At 43.8% G+C, this 15,179-nt stretch overlaps 1 long non-coding RNA gene across 3 annotated transcripts; it reads right to left on the reverse strand.

Moving 5' to 3' along the window:
• Positions 1 to 1,814: 1,814 nt before the first annotated feature.
• LOC307181348 lies at positions 1,815 to 8,941 on the reverse strand. Of its 3 annotated transcripts, none has more exons than XR_013826471.1 (6): positions 8,853 to 8,941; positions 7,955 to 8,013; positions 7,272 to 7,357; positions 5,691 to 5,776; positions 2,535 to 2,616; positions 1,815 to 1,916 (listed from the first exon to the last, which is right to left on the reverse strand). It is a non-coding gene; the product is annotated as an uncharacterized lncRNA (long non-coding RNA). The 3 variants fall into 3 exon arrangements; XR_013826472.1 differs by having other exon boundaries at positions 7,916 to 8,013; XR_013826470.1 differs by lacking the exon at positions 7,955 to 8,013.
• Between the last annotated feature and the right edge of the window lie 6,238 nt (positions 8,942 to 15,179).

Genomic DNA, 15,179 nt, shown 5'->3' on the forward strand with positions numbered 1-15,179 from the left:
CTCAGTTTTCGTACCCTGGTACTCGGGTGCAACATTCCAGACGCTTTACTAACACTCTCCCGACTTGGAGAGTCAGTCCCTTTAACCTCCTGTTTGGCCCAGTTTGCAATTTCTGTGGAAGATGAACACGAATAGGGAGAACAAATGAGAGATTAGCTGGAGGTGTCTGGACGGGCAAATTTAACTCTCATTTCCCACCAGGAAGAGGAAATAACCAAAGGCTCAGCGTGCCGTGCCGGAACCAGATTAGGGCCTGAAGCCATTCTGCGGTGTTGAGGCCAGCTCAAAAGAAAGCGAGTTGAAGAAAGGAGTTCAGGGGCACTGTAATTCACAAACGTGCAGAGTTATAAATGACAGCTATCGTCCAAAAATATACTGAAGTAAGGCTGCCAAGAGGACTTGAAAGCGGGGCAGAATTGCAGGAAACCGATTTCAGGAGGTAGACTGGAATTGCATTGAAAGCATAGGAAAAGAGGCAGAACGTCCACAATGATGCACTTGGCCAAAAAGGGCGTATGCGTTTTTTCCTGAATATATTCAGGAAAAAACGCATACGCCCTTTTTGGCCAACCAAGCAAGCTTGCGAAGGAAATCTGCATTACAATGAAGTCTCACTTCCCCCCGGTCAAAAGGGCCATCTGAAAAAAGTGTAAAATCCAGAAAGGCAGGACAGGCCATGGAGAACTGGGAGCCTTGTTATGCTGATGGGCGGGATGGAAATTGCCAACAGACACTCGGGAGAAGTGTATGTTGTTTCCTGAAACATCTAAAAAACAAAGCAACAGAGCCTAGGGCACTTCCACTTATGGTCCTATAACTTAGGGAAATTAAAATCAAAAAGACACAGCCACCCCAAAGTTTGGGACACCTCTGTTTAAAAGAACCTCGTTTACCATACAAGTTCAATATCACTGAAAGTGAAAAATGGATAAAGAACTTGTGGTACTTACGTACAATGCAGTATCACTCAGCAATGAAATCTATGTCATCAGGCCCTTAGGAGCACAATGAGTGGATTCAGGTACGATGATTCTAACTGAAATAAGTAACACAGAAAAAGAAACATCATAAGATATCACTAATACACGGAATGTAAACTTGGCTACACAGGAACTGAATTACAAAACATAACAGGGTCTCAAATTTAGAAAACCAACTTATGCTTGCTTAAGGGAAAAGGTGAGTTGGGGTGCTGCATAAAACCAGAGATTGAAATGAGCACAGATAAAGTTCCTTAAGCCAAATATGGAATAGATAAGACCTACTCCTTGCTCGACGAAATGGACTCAACACCGCATATTAAACGCCTAAGAATGTACCTGACTAGTAAGTATCTTAAAACCTATGGATTGCTATGTCTCCGAAAGGGAATCAAGCATGTGTACAGGGACATAAACGCAGCAGTGATAGGATTGGAGAGGTTCGGTGAGCAAATGAAGACCCTTTGAAGTCATATTGCATGGTACCCATTCCACGGGTTTCAACTACCCAGGTTTAAGGTATTCTTCCTTCAGCTAAAACATGCATGTGGAACCTAGAGTATGATCAACCATGTGATCGGGAGACATGTTCAAATATGTCTCAGTTTTCGTACCCTGGTACTCGGGTGCAACATCCCAGATGCTTTACTAACACTCTCCCGACTTGGAGAGTCAGTCCCTTTAACCTCCTGTTTGGCCCAGTTTGCAATTTCTGCGGAAGATGAACAGGAATAGCGAGAACCAATGAGAGACTAGCTGGAGGTGTCTGGACGGGCAAATTTAACTCTCATTTCCCACCAGGAAGAGGAAGTAACTAAAGGCTCACCGTGCCATGCCAGAACCAGATTAGGGCCTGAAGCCATCCTGCGGTGTTGCGGCCAGCTCACAAGAAAGCGAGTTGAAGAAAGGAGCTCAAGGTCACTGTAATTCACAAACCTGCAGAGTTATAAATGACAGCTATCGTCCAAAAATATACTGAAGTAAGGCTGCCAAGAGGACTTGAAAGCGGGGCAGAATTGCAGGAAACCGATTTCAGGAGGTAGACTGGAATTGCATTGAAAGCATAGGAAAAGAGGCAGAACGTCCACAATGATGCACTTGGTCAAAAAGGGCGTATGCTTTTTTTCCTGAATATATTCAGGAAAAAGAGCATACGCACTTTTTGGCCAACCAAGCAAGCTTGCAAAGCAAATCTGCACTACAATGAAGTCTCACATCCCCCCGGTCAAAAGGGCCATCTGAAAAAAGTGTAAAATCCAGAAAGGCAGGACAGGCCATGGAGAACTGGGAGCCTTGTCATGCTGATGGGCGGGATGTAAATTGCCAACAGACACTCGGGAGAAGTGTATGGTGTTTCCTGAAACATCTAAAAAACAAAGCAACAGAGCCTAGGGCACTTCCACTTATGGTCCTATAGCTTAGGGAAATTAAAATCAAAAAGACACAGCCACCTGAAAGTTTGGCACGGCTCTGTTTACAAGAACCTTGTTTACAGTACAAGTTCAACATCGCAGAAAGTGAAAAATGGATAAAGAAGTTGTGGTATTTACTTACAAAGCAATATCACTCAGCAATGAAATCTATGTCATCAGGCCCTTAGGAGCACAATGAGTGGATTCAGGTACGATGATTCTAACTGAAATAAGTAACACAGAAAAAGAAACATCATAAGATATCACTAATACACGGAATGTAAACTTGGCTACACAGGAACTGAATTACAAAACATAACAGGGTCTCAAATTTAGAAAACCAACTTATGCTTGCTTAAGGGTAAAGGTGAGTTGGGGTGCTGCATAAAACCAGAGATTGAAATGAGCACAGATAAAGTTCCTTAAGCCAAATATGGAATAGACAAGAGCTACTCCTTGCTCGACGAAATGGACTCAACACCGCATATTAAACGCCTAAGAATGTACCTGACTAGTAAGTATCTTAAAACCTATGGATTGCTATGTCTCCGAAAGAGAATCAAGCATGTGTACAGGGGCATAAACGCAGCAGTGATAGGATTGGAGAGGTTCGGTGAGCAAATGAAGACCCTTTGAAGTCATATTGCATGGTACCCATTCCACGGGTTTCAACTACCCAGGTTTAAGGTATTCTTCCTTCAGCTAAAACATGCATGTGGAACCTAGAGTATGATCAACCATGTGATCGGGAGACGTGTTCAAATATGTCTCAGTTTTCGTACCCTGGTACTCGGGTGCAACATTCCAGACGCTCTACTAACACTATCCCCACTTGGAGAGTCAGTCCCTTTAACCTCCTGTTTGGCCCAGTTTGCAATTTCTGCGGAAGATGAACAGGAATAGCGAGAACCAATGAGAGACTAGCTGGAGGTGTCTGGACGGGCAAATTTAACTCTCATTTCCCACCAGGAAGAGGAATTAACCAAAGGCTCAGCGTGCCGTGCCGGAACCAGATTAGGGCCTGAAGCCATCCTGCGGTGTTGCGGCCAGCTCAAAAGAAAGCGAGTTGAAGAAAGGAGCTCAGGGGCACTGTTATTCACAAACCTGCAGAGTTATAAATGACAGCTATCGTCCAAAAATATACTGAAGTAAGGCTGCCAAGAGGACTTGAAAGCGGGGCAGAATTGCAGGAAACCGATTTCAGGAGGTAGACTGGAATTGCATTGAAAGCATAGGAAAAGAGGCAGAACGTCCACAATGATGCACTTGGCCAAAAAGGGCGTATGCGTTTTTTCCTGAATATATTCAGGAAAAAACGCATACGCCCTTTTTGGCCAACCAAGCAAGCTTGCGAAGGAAATCTGCATTACAATGAAGTCTCACTTCCCCCCGGTCAAAAGGGCCATCTGAAAAAAGTGTAAAATCCAGAAAGGCAGGACAGGCCATGGAGAACTGGGAGCCTTGTTATGCTGATGGGCGGGATGTAAATTGCCAACAGACACTGGGGAGAAGTGTATGGTGTTTCCTGAAACATCTAAAAAACAAAGCAACAGAGCCTAGGGCACTTCCACTTATGGTCCTATAGCTTAGGGAAATTAAAATCAAAAAGACACAGCCACCCCAAAGTTTGGAATGGCTCTGTTTACAAGAACCTCGTTTACAGTACAAGTTCAACATCGCAGAAAGTGAAAAATGGATAAAGAAGTTGTGGTATTTACGTATAAAGCAATATCACTCAGCAAAGAAATCTATGTCATCAGGCCCTTAGCAGCACAATGAGTGGATTCAGGTACGATGATTCTAACTGAAATAAGTCACACAGAAAAAGAAACATCATAAGATATCACTAATACACGGAATGTAAACTTGCCTACACAGGAACTGAATTACAGAACAGAACAGGGTCTCAAATTTAGAAAACCAACTTATGCTTGCTTAAGGGTAAAGGTGAGTTGGGTTGCTGCATAAAACCAGAGATCGAAACGAGCACAGATAAAGTTCCTTAAGCCAAATATGGAATAGACAAGAGCTACTCCTTGCTCAACGAAGTGGACTCAACACTCCATATTAAACGCCTAAGAATGTACCTGACTAGTAAGTATCTTAAAACCTATGGATTGCTATGTCTCCGAAAGAGAATCAAGCATGTGTACAGGGGCATAAACGCAGCAGTGATAGGATTGGAGAGGTTCGGTGAGGAAATGAAGACCCTTCGAAGTCATATTGCATGGTACCCATTCCACGGGTTTCAACTACCCAGGTTTAAGGTATTCTTCCTTCACCTAAAACATGCATGTGGAACGTAGAGTATGATCAACCATGTGATCGGGAGACGTGTTCAAATATGTCTCAGTTTTCGTACCCTGGTACTCGGGTGCAACATTCCAGACGCTTTACTAACACTCTCCCGACTTGGAGAGTTAGTCCCTTTAACCTCCTGTTTGGCCCAGTTTGCAATTTCTGCGGAAGATGAACAGGAATAGCGAGAAGCAATGAGAGACTAGCTGGAGGTGTCTGGACGGGCAAATTTAACTCTCATTTCCCACCAGAAAGAGGAATTAACCAAAGGCTCAGTGTGCCATGCGGGAACCAGATTAGGGCCTGAAGCCATCCTGCCGTGTTGCGGCCAGGTCACAAGAAAGCGAGTTGAAGAAAGGAGCTCAGGGGCACTGTAATTCACAAACCTGCAGAGTTATAAATGACAGCTATCGTCCAAAAATATACTGAAGTAGGGCTGCGAAGAGGACTTGAAAGCGGGGCAGAATTGCAGGAAACCGATTTCAGCAGGTAGACTGGAATTGCATTGAAAGCATAGGAAAAGAGGCAGAACGTCCACAATGATGCACTTGGCCAAAAAGGGCGTATGCGTTTTTTCCTGAATATATTCAGGAAAAAACGCATACGCCCTTTTTGGCCAACCAAGCAAGCTTGCAAAGGAAATCTGCACTACAATGAAGTCTCACTTCCCCCCGGTCAAAAGGGCCATCTGAAAAAAGTGTAAAATCCAGAAAGGCAGGACAGGCCATGGAGAACTGGGAGCCCTGTTATGCTGATGGGCGGGATGTAAATTGCCAACAGACACTCGGGAGAAGTGTATGGTGTTTCCTGAAACATCTAAAAAACCAAGCAACAGAGCCTAGGGCACTTCCACTTATGGTCCTATAGCTTAGGGAAATTAAAATCAAAAAGACACAGCCACCCCAAAGTTTGGGACGCCTCTGTTTACGAGAACCACGTTTACCGTACAAGTTAAATATCACAGAAAGTGAAAAATGGATAAAGAACTTGTGGTACTTACGTACAATACAGTATCAGTCAGCAATGAAATCTATGTCATCAGGCCGGTAGCAGCATAATGAGTGGATTCAGGTACGATTATTCTAACTGAAATAAGTCACACAGAAAAAGAAACATCATAAGATATCACTAATACACGGAATGTAAACTTGGCTACACAGGAACTGAATTGCAAAACAGAACAGGATCTCAAATTTAGAAAACCAACTTATGCTTGTTTAAGGGGAAAGGTGAATTGGGGAGCTGCATAAAACCAGAGATTGAAATGAGCACAGATAAAGTTCCTTAAGCCAAATATGGAATAGACAAGAGCTACTCCTTGCTCAACGAAATGGACTCAACACCCCATATTAAATGCCTAAGAATGTACCTGACTAGTATGTATCTTAAAATCTATGCATTGCTATGTCTCCAAAAGAGAATCAAGCGTGTGTACAGGGGCATAAACGCAGCAGTGATAGGATTGGAGAGGTTCGGTGAGCAAATGAAGACCCTTTGAAGTCATATTGCATGGTACCCATTCCACGGGTCTCAACTCTCCAGGTTTAAGGTATTCTTCCTTCAGCTAAAACATGCATGTGGAACCCAGAGTATGATCAACCGTGTGAACGGGAGACATGTTCAAATATGTCTCAGTTTTCCTCCCCTGGTACTTGGGTGCAACATTCCAGACGCTTTACTAACACTCTCCCGACTTGGAGAGTCAGCGCCTTTAACCTCCTGTTTGGCCCAGTTTGCAATTTCTGCGGAAGATGAACAGGAATAGGGAGAACCAATGAGAGACTAGCTGGAGGTTTCTGGATGGGCAAATTTAACTCTCATTTCCCACCAGGAAGAGGAAATAACCAAAAGCTCAGCGTGCCGTGCCGGAACCAGATTAGAGCCTGAAGCCATCTTGCGGTGTTGCGGCCAGCTCAAAAGAAAGCGAGTTGAAGAAAGGAGCTCAGGGGCACTGTAATTCACAAACCTGCAGAGTTATAAATGACAGCTATCGTCCAAAAATATACTGAAGTAAGGCTGCCAAGAGGACTTGAAAGCGGGGCAGAATTGCAGGAAACCGATTTCAGGAGGTAGACTGGAATTGCATTGAAAGCATAGGAAAAGAGGCAGAACGTCCACAATGATGCACTTGGCCAAAAAGGGCGTATGCGTTTTTTCCTGAATATATTCAGGAAAAAACGCATACGCCCCTTTTTGGCCAACCAAGCAAGCTTGCAAAGGAAATCTGCACTACAATGAAGTCTCACTTCCCCCCGGTCAAAAGGGCCATCTGAAAAAAGTGTAAAATCCAGAAAGGCAGGTCAGGCCATGGAGAACTGGGAGCCTTGTTATGCTAATGGGCGGGATGTAAATTGCCAACAGACACTCGGGAGAAGTGTATGGTGTTTCCTGAAACATCTAAAAAACAAAGCAACAGAGCCTAGGGCACTTCCACTTATGGTCCTATAGCTTAGGGAAATTAAAATCAAAAAGACACAGCCACCCCAAAGTTTGGAATGGCTCTGTTTACAAGAACCTCGTTTACAGTACAAGTTCAACATCGCAGAAAGTGAAAAATGGATAAAGAAGTTGTGGTATTTACGTATAAAGCAATATCACTCAGCAAAGAAATCTAAGTCATCAGGCCCTTAGCAGCACAATGAGTGGATTTAGGTACGATGATTCTAACTGAAATAAGTCACACAGAAAAATAAACATCATAAGATATCAGTAATACACGGAATGTAAACTTGGCTACACAGGAACTGAATTACAGAACAGAAGAGGGTCTCAAATTTAGAAAACCAACTTATGCTTGCTTAAGGGTAAAGGTGAGTTGGGGTGCTGCATAAAACCAGAGATTGAAATGAGCACAGATAAAGTTCCTTAAGCCAAATATGGAATAGACAAGAGCTACTCCTTGCTCAACGAAATGGACTCAACACCGCATACTAAACGCCTAAGAATGTACCTGACTAGTAAGTATCTTTAAACCTATGGATTGCTATGTCTACGAAAGAGAATCAAGCATGTGTACAGGGGCATAAACGCAGCAGTGATAGGATTGGAGAGGGTCGGTGAGGAAATGAAGACCCTTTGAAGTCATATTGCATGGTACCCATTACACGGGTTTCAACTACCCAGGTTTAAGATATTCTTCCTTCAGCTAAAACATGCATGTGGAACCTAGAGTATGATCAACCATGTGATCGGGAGACGTGTTCAAATATGTCTCAGTTTTCATACCCTGGTACTCGGGTGCAACATTCCAGACGCTTTACTTACACTCTCCCGACTTGGAGAGTCAGTCCGTTTAACCTCCTGTTTGGCCCAGTTTGCAATTTCTGCGGAAGATGAACAGGAATAGGGAGAACCAATGAGAGACTAGCTGGAGGTGTCTGGACGGGCAAATTTAACTCTCATTTCCCACCAGGAAGAGGAATTAACCAAAGGCTCAGCGTGCCGTGCCGGAACCAGATTAGGGCCTGAAGCCATCCTGCCGTGTTGCCGCCAGGTCACAAGAAAGCGAGTTGAAGAAAGGAGCTCAGGGGCACTGTAATTCACAAACCTGCAGAGTTATAAATGACAGCTATCGTCCAAAAATATACTGAAGTAAGGCTGCCAAGAGGACTTGAAAGCGGGGCAGAATTGCAAGAAACCGATTTCAGGAGATAGACTGGAATTGCATTGAAAGCATAGGAAAAGAGGCAGAACGTCCACAATAATGCACTTGGCCAAAAAGTGCGTATGCGTTTTTTCCTGAATATATTCAGGAAAAAACGCATACGCCCCTTTTTGGCCAACCAAGCCAGCTTGCAAAGGAAATCTGCACTACAATGAAGTCTCACATGCCCCCGGTCAAAAGGGCCATCTGAAAAATGTGTAAAATCCAGAAAGGCAGGACAGGCCATGGAGAACTGGGAGCTTTGTTATGCTGATGGGCGGGATGTAAATTGCCAACAGACACTCGGGAGAAGTGTATGGTGTTTCCTGAAACATCTAAAAAACAAAGCAACAGAGCCTAGGGCACTTCCACTTATGGTCCTATAGCTTAGGGAAATTAAAATCAAAAAGACACAGCCACCACAAAGTTTGGAATGGCTCTGTTTACAAGAACCTCGTTTACCGTACAAGTTGAACATCGCAGAAAGTGAAAAATGGATAAAGAAGTTGTGGTATTTACGTATAAAGCAATATCACTCAGCAAAGAAATCTATGTCATCAGGCCCTTAGCAGCACAATGAGTGGATTCAGGTACGATGATTCTACCTGAAATAAGTCACACAGAAAAAGAAACATCATAAGATATCAGTAATACACGGAATGTAAACTTGGCTACACAGGAACTGAATTACAGAACAGAAGAGGGTCTCAAATTTAGAAAACCAACTTATGCTTGCTTAAGGGTAAAGGTGAGTTGGGTTGCTGCATAAAACCAGAGATCGAAATGAGCACAGATAAAGTTCCTTAAGCCAAATATGGAATAGACAAGAGCTACTCCTTGCTCAACGAAATGGACTCAACACCGCATATTAAACACCTAAGAATGTACCTGACTAGTAAGTATCTTAAAACCTATGGATTGCTATGTCTCCGAAAGAGAATCAAGCATGTGTACAGGGGCATAAACGCAGCAGTGATAGGATTGGAGAGGTTCGGTGAGCAAATGAAGACCCTTTGAAGTCATATTGCATGGTACCCATTCCACGGGTCTCAACTCTCCAGGTTTAAGGTATTCTTCCTTCAGCTAAAACATGCATGTGGAACCCAGAGTATGATCAACCGTGTGAACGGGAGACATGTTCAAATATGTCTCAGTTTTCCTCCCCTGGTACTTGGGTGCAACTTTCCAGACGCTTTACTAACACTCTCCCGACTTGGAGAGTCAGTCCCTTTAACTTCCTGTTTGGCCCAGTTTGCAATTTCTGCGGAAGATGAACAGGAATAGCGAGAACCAATGAGAGACTAGCTGGAGGTGTCTGGACGGGCATATTTAACTCTCATTTCCCACCAGGAAGAGGAAATAACCAAAGGCTCAGCGTGCCTTGCCGGACAAGATTAGGGCCTGAAGCCATCCTGCGGTGTTGCGGCCAGCTCACAAGAAAGCGAGTTGAAGAAAGGAGCTCAGGGGCACTGTAATTCACAAACCTGCAGAGTTATAAATGGCAGCTATCGTCCAAAAATATACTGAAGTAAGGCTGCCAAGAGGACTTGAAAGCGGGGCAGAATTGCAGGAAACCGATTTCTGGAGGTAGACTGGAATTGCATTGAAAGCATAGGAAAAGAGGCAGAGCGTCCACAATGATGCACTTGGCCAAAAAGGGCGTATGCGTTTTTTCCTGAATATATTCAGTTAAAAACGCATACACACTTTTTGGCCAACCAAGCAAGCTTGCAAAGGAAATCTGCACTACAATGAAGTCTCACTTCCCCCTGGTCAAACCGTCCACCTGAAAAAAGCGTAAAATCCAGAAAGGCAGGACAGGCCATGGAGAACTGGGAGCCTTGTTATACTGATGGGCGAGATGGAAATTGCCAACAGACACTCGGGAGAAGTGTATGGTGTTTCCTGAAACATCTAAAAAACAAAGCAACAGAGCCTAGGGCACTTCCACTTATGGTCCTATAGCTTAGGGAAATTAAAATCAAAAAGACACAGCCACCCCAAAGTTTGGGACGCCTCTGTTTACAAGAACCTCGTTTACCGTACAAGTTCAATATCACAGAAAGTGAAAAATGGATAAAGAACTTGTGGTACTTACGTACAATGCAGTATCACTCAGCAATGAAATCTATGTCATCAGGCCCATAGCAGCATAATGAGTGGATTCAGGTACGATTATTCTAACTGAAATAAGTCACACAGAAAAAGAAACATCATAAGATATCACTAATACACGGAATGTAAACTTGGCTACACAGGTACTGAATTACAGAACAGAACAGGGTCTCAAATTTAGAAAACCAACTTATGCTTGCTTAAGGGTAAAAGTGAGTTGGGTTGCTGCATAAAACCAGAGATTGAAATGAGCACAGATAAAGTTCCTTAAGCCAAATATGGAATAGACAAGAGCTACTCCTTGCTCAACGAAATGGACTCAACACCCCATATTAAATGCCTAAGAATGTACCTGACTAGTATGTATCTTAAAACCTATGGATTGCTATGTCTCCAAAAGAGAATCAAGCGTGTGTACAGGGGCATAAACGCAGCAGTGATAGGATTGGAGAGGTTCGGTGAGCAAATGAAGACCCTTTGAAGTCATACTGCATGGTACCCATTCCACGGGTCTCAACTCTCCAGGTTTAAGGTATTCTTCCTTCAGCTAAAACATGCATGTGGAACCCAGAGTATGATCAACCGTGTGAACGGGAGACATGTTCAAATATGTCTCAGTTTTCCTCCCCTGGTACTTGGGTGCAACTTTCCAGACGCTTTACTAACACTCTCCCGACTTGGAGAGTCAGTCCCTTTAACCTCCTGTTTGGCCCAGTTTGCAATTTCTGCGGAAGATTAACAGGAATAGCGAGAACCAATGAGAGACTAGCTGGAGGTGTCTGGACGGGCAAATTTAACTCTCATTTCCCACCAGGAAGAGGAAATAACCAAAGGCTCAGCATGCCGTGCCGGACAAGATTAGGGCCTGAAGCCATTCTGCGGTGTTGCGGCCAGCTCAAAAGAAAGCGAGTTGAAGAAAGGAGCTCAGGGGCACTGTAATTCACAAACCTGCAGAGTTATAAATGGCAGCTATCGTCCAAAAATATACTGAAGTAAGGCTGCCAAGAGGACTTGAAAGCGGGGCAGAATTGCAGGAAACCGATTTCTGGAGGTAGACTGGAATTGCATTGAAAGCATAGGAAAAGAGGCAGAGCGTCCACAATGATGCACTTGGCCAAAAAGGGCGTATGCGTTTTTTCCTGAATATATTCAGTTAAAAACGCATACACCCTTTTTGGCCAACCAAGCAAGCTTGCAAAGGAAATCTGCACTACAATGAAGTCTCACTTCCCCCCGGTCAAAAGGGCCATCTGAAAAAGGTGTAAAATCCAGAAAGGCAGGACAGGCCATGGAGAACTGGGAGCCTTGTTATGCTGATGGGCGGGATGGAAATTGCCATAGACACTCGGGAGAAGTGTATGGTGTTTCCTGAAATATCTAAAAAACAAAGCTACAGAGCCTAGGGCACTTCCACTTATGGTCCTATAGCTTAGGGAAATTAAAATCAAAAAGACACAGCCACCCCAAAGTTTGGGACACCTCTGTTTACAAGAACTTCGGTTACCGTACAAGTTCAATATCACTGAAAGTGAAAAATGGATAAAGAACTTGTGGTACTTACGTACAATGCAGTATCACTCAGCAATGAAATCTATGTCATCAGGCCCGTAGCAGCATAATGAGTGGATTCAGGTACGATGATTCTAACTGAAATAAGTCACACAGAAAAAGAAACATCATAAGATATCACTAATACACGGAATGTAAACTTGGCTACACAGGAACTGAATTCCAAAACAGAACAGGGTCTCAAATTTAGAAAACCAACTTATGCTTGCTTAAGGGGAAAGGTGAGTTGGGGTGCTGCATAAAACCAGAGATCGAAATGAGCACAGATAAAGTTCCTTAAGCCAAATATGGAATAGACAAGAGCTACTCCTTGCTCAACGAAATGGACTCAACACCGCATATTAAACGCCTAAGAATGTACCTGACTAGTAAGTATCTTAAAACCTATGGATTGCTATGTCTCCAAAAGAGAATCAAGCATGTGTACAGGGGCATAAATGCAGCAGTGATAGGATTGGAGAGGTTCGGTGAGCAAATGAATACCCTTTGAAGTCATATTGCATGGTACCCATTACACGGGTCTCAACTCTCCAGGTTTAAGGTATTCTTCCTTCAGCTAAAATATGCATTGGAACCCAGAGTATGATCAACCGTGTGAATCGGAGACGTGTTCAAATATGTCTCAGTTTTCCTCTCCTGGTACTCTTGTGCAACATTCCAGATGCTTTACTAACACTCTCCCCACTTGGAGAGTCAGCGCCTTCAACCACCTGTTTGGCCCAGTTTGCAATTTCTGCGGAAGATGAACAGGAATAGGGAGAACCAATGAGACACTAGCTGGAGGTGTCTGGACACGCAAATTTAACTCTCATTTCCCACCAGGAAGAGGAAATAACCAAAGGCTCAGCGTGCCGTGCCGGAACAAGATTAGGGCCTGAAGCCATCCTGCGGTGTTGCGGCCAGCTCACAAGAAAGCGAGTTGAAGAAAGGAGCTCAGGGACACTGTAATTCACAAACCTGCAGAGTTATAAATGACAGCTATCGTCCAAAAATATACTGAAGTAAGGCTGCCAAGAGGACTTGAAAGCGGGGCAGAATTGCAGGAAACCGATTTCAGGAGGTAGACTGGAATTGCATTGAAAGCATAGGAAAAGAGGCAGAGCGTCCACAATGATGCACTTGGCCAAAAAGGACGTGCGTTTGTTCCTGAATATATTCAGGAAAAAACGCATACGCCCTTTTTGGCCAACCAAGCAAGCTTGCAAAGGAAATCTGCACTACAATGAAGTCTCACTTCCCCCCGGTCAAAAGGGCCATCTGAAAAAGGTGTAAAATCCAGAAAGGCAGGACAGGCCATGGAGAACTGGGAGCCTTGTTATGCTGATGGGCGGGATGGAAATTGCCAACAGACACTCGGGAGAAGTGTATGGTGTTTCCTGAAACATCTAAAAAACAAAGCAACAGAGCCTAGGGCACTTCCACTTATGGTCCTATAGCTTAGGGAAATTAAAATCAAAAAGACACAGCCACCCCAAAGTTTGGGACACCTCTGTTTACAAGAACCTCGTTTACCGTACAAGTTCAATATCACAGAAAGTGAAAAATGGATAAAGAACTTGTGGTACTTGCGTACAATGCAGTATCACTCAGCAATGAAATCTATGTCATCAGGGCCATAGCAGCATAATGAGTGGATTCAGGTACGATGATTCTAACTGAAATAAGTCACACAGAAAAAGAAACATCATAAGATATCACTAATACACGGAATGTAAACTTGGCTACACAGGAACTGAATTCCAAAACAGAACAGGGTCTCAAATTTAGAAAACCAACTTATGCTTGCTTAAGGGGAAAGGTGAGTTGGGGTGCTGCATAAAACCAGAGATTGAAATGAGCACAGATAAAGTTCCTTAAGCCAAATATGGAATAGACAAGAGCTACTCCTTGCTCAATGAAATGGACTCAACACCCCATATTAAACGCCTAAGAATGTACCTGACTAGTAAGTATCTTAAAACCTATGGAATGCTATGTCTCCAAAAGAGAATCAAGCGTGTGTACAGGGGCATAAACGCAGCAGTGATAGGATTGGAGAGGTTCGGTGAGCAAATGAAGACCCTTTGAAGTCATATTGCATGGTACCCATTCCATGGGTCTCAACTCTCCAGGTTTAAGGTATTCTTCCTTCTGCTAAAACATGCATGTGGAACCCAGAGTATGATCAACCGTGTGAATGGGAGACGTGTTCAAATATGTCTCAGTTTTCCTCCCCTGGTACTCGGGTGCAACATTCCGGACGCTTTACTAACACTCTCCCCACTTGGAGAGTCAGTCCCTTTAACCTCCTGTTTGGCCCAGTTTGCAATTTCTGCGGAAGATGAACAGGAATAGGGAGAACCAATGAGAGACTAGCTGGAGGTGTCTGGACGGGCAAATTTAACTCTCATTTCCCACCAGGAAGAGGAAATAACCAAAGGCTCAGCGTGCCATGCTGGAACCAGATTAGGGCCTGAAGCCATCCTGCGGTGTTGCGGCCAGCTCACAAGAAAGCGAGTTGAAGAAAGGCGCTCAGGGGCACTGTAATTCACAAACCTGCAGAGTTATAAATGACAGCTATCGTCCAAAAATATACTGAAGTAAGGCTGCCAAGAGGACTTGAAAACGGGGCAGAATTGCAGGAAACCGACTTCAGGAGGTAGACTGGAATTGCATTGAAAGCATAGGAAAAGAGGCAGACCGTCTACAATGATGCACTTGGCCAAAAAGGGCGTATGCGTTTTTTCCTGAATATATTCAGGAAAAAACGCATACGCACTTTTTGGCCAACCAAGCAAGCTTGCAAAGGAAATCTGCACTACAGTGAAGTCTCACTTCCCCCCGGTCAAAAGGGCCATCTAAAAAAGTGTAAAATCCAGAAAAGCAGGAGAGGCCATGGAGAACTGGGAGCCTTGTTATGCTGATGGGCGGGATGGAAATTGCCAACAGACACTCGGGAGAAGTGTATGGTGTTTCCTGAAACATCTAAAAAACAAAGCAACAGAGCCTAGGGCACTTCCACTTATGGTCCTATAGCTTAGGGAAATTAAAATCAAAAAGACACAGCCACCCCAAAGTTTGGGACGCCTCTGTTTACAAGAACCTCGTTTACTGTACAAGTTCAATATCACAGAAAGTGAAAAATGGATAAAGAACTTGTGGTACATACGTACAATGCAGTAT

The sequence above is a fragment of the Stenella coeruleoalba genome, assembly GCF_951394435.1.
Source record: "Stenella coeruleoalba genome assembly, contig: scaffold_32, whole genome shotgun sequence".
NCBI classification, from domain to species: Eukaryota; Metazoa; Chordata; class Mammalia; order Artiodactyla; family Delphinidae; genus Stenella; species Stenella coeruleoalba.